This window comes from Pteropus vampyrus, unplaced genomic scaffold (assembly GCF_000151845.1).
Source record: "Pteropus vampyrus isolate Shadow unplaced genomic scaffold, Pvam_2.0 Scaffold155, whole genome shotgun sequence".
NCBI classification, from domain to species: domain Eukaryota; kingdom Metazoa; phylum Chordata; class Mammalia; order Chiroptera; family Pteropodidae; genus Pteropus; species Pteropus vampyrus.
The window spans coordinates 4,490,398-4,491,927 of NW_011888936.1; the positions used below are offsets into that span (position 1 = coordinate 4,490,398).

The 1,530-nt window shown below is 30.8% G+C and overlaps 1 pseudogene; it reads left to right on the plus strand.

Annotated features, from left to right (window-relative positions):
• Positions 1–943: 943 nt before the first annotated feature.
• On the plus strand, positions 944–1,077 carry LOC111745438 (annotated as a pseudogene).
• Positions 1,078–1,530: the final 453 nt, after the last annotated feature.

A 1,530-nucleotide genomic window follows, 5' to 3' on the forward strand; every position in this document is an offset into this window, starting at 1 on the left:
TCTCCAGAAGCCTGGGGATCTTTCTTTTGCTGACTCTGCAAATCATTTTCTTCTTTTATTTTTTTCCACTCTATTAATTCTGATGGATATAAAATAATTTTAATTTATTTAGTTCTATTTCTTCTTACATTGCATTATTTAGTTGAAGAAATTAGAAAGTGTAGCTATATTTCAAAGTGAAATATATGTTTTAATTTTTGAAGCATTTATTAACTACTAAAATATTTATTGCTAGCATTTAGACATCACACTGTAAAATTAAAAATAAAAACCTTCCAAGTGTTCTTTGTATAACTAATGTTTGAATAGATACTCTGGAAAGATTAGTTGCTATGAAAATCTATCGACTCATAAATGTGGATAATTTAAAACCCTACCTGCTAAGCTTATCATGCTTTATGAAAATCTCTCTGACTGCCTAGTACAGAATACAGAAGAGGCTTCACAAATTATTACATCTGTATAATATTTGTCCCTAATATTAAATCACATGTAAAATTAAGAGGTTACCACCTAAGAATGATTCTTTGGGAGAAAGTTTGGTTATTAAAATAAACTCTCAGTAGACATTGTGAATTTGGATAAAACCTGTATATCATAGGTCATTGAGTTAAGATACTTGATAAAATGGAAAAAAAATACATAAAATGAGTTTAATGTCCCTGGGGGGTAAAAATTGTCTCTTGTTAGGGACTAACTTCTGTGCAGGGTGGGACTGCTATGTGGAAAGGTCAACAAAACTTTTCGTTTGTTTGTTTTATCCTTCAATAAAACAAAACAAAAATACACTTTTAACTTTAATTTCAGAGAAGGGAGTTATTTTACATATAGCCTGAGGAAACATGGTTACATCTTTTTAAGAAACAAATCACTGAGTAGATGAAAAATAGCTTTTAAAAAATCTAGAGAGCTAGAACTTGAAGGACATAAAATGTAATGAAGAATGCATCTATTTGACAGACCTGGAGCTGTTAACTGTCTGCTGGTAAGGTTCCAGGGCAAATGCAAGAAAAAAGGGTCCTCATGTTTTCTTTCTGTCTGACTGTGGCAGCCAAGATTGAATGGGGGAATACAGTGGAGGAACATGGAGTTAAAAAAAAGAAATAATGAAGAAAATTAAAATAATCAATGACCTCACAACAGACAGATAACCACTCTGAATAATTTCATATTTTTAAATATCATTTCCTATGAAATATTCGTATATAACTTTTTAAGAAAATTGACTCCCATTATATACATTTTTTGTATCTTGCGCTTATTCTTAAATATCCCTATTTGCTCTTATTCTTAAATATCCCTAATATTAATCTCTTACCTACTACTGAATGTCAAAGGATGTATGCAGTTTCAGGCAAATTCAGGTAGCTTTATATATTTATAGATCTTTGTATTAAGAAGTGGAGAAAATTTCTATCCCACTGTTTCTACTTTCCCTGAGTAGGAGACAAAGTCACCTGTTGAGAATATACAAGAATATGGAGAGTGGACGGAAGAAGCATAACAAGATTTCTATTCTACTTGTCTAGG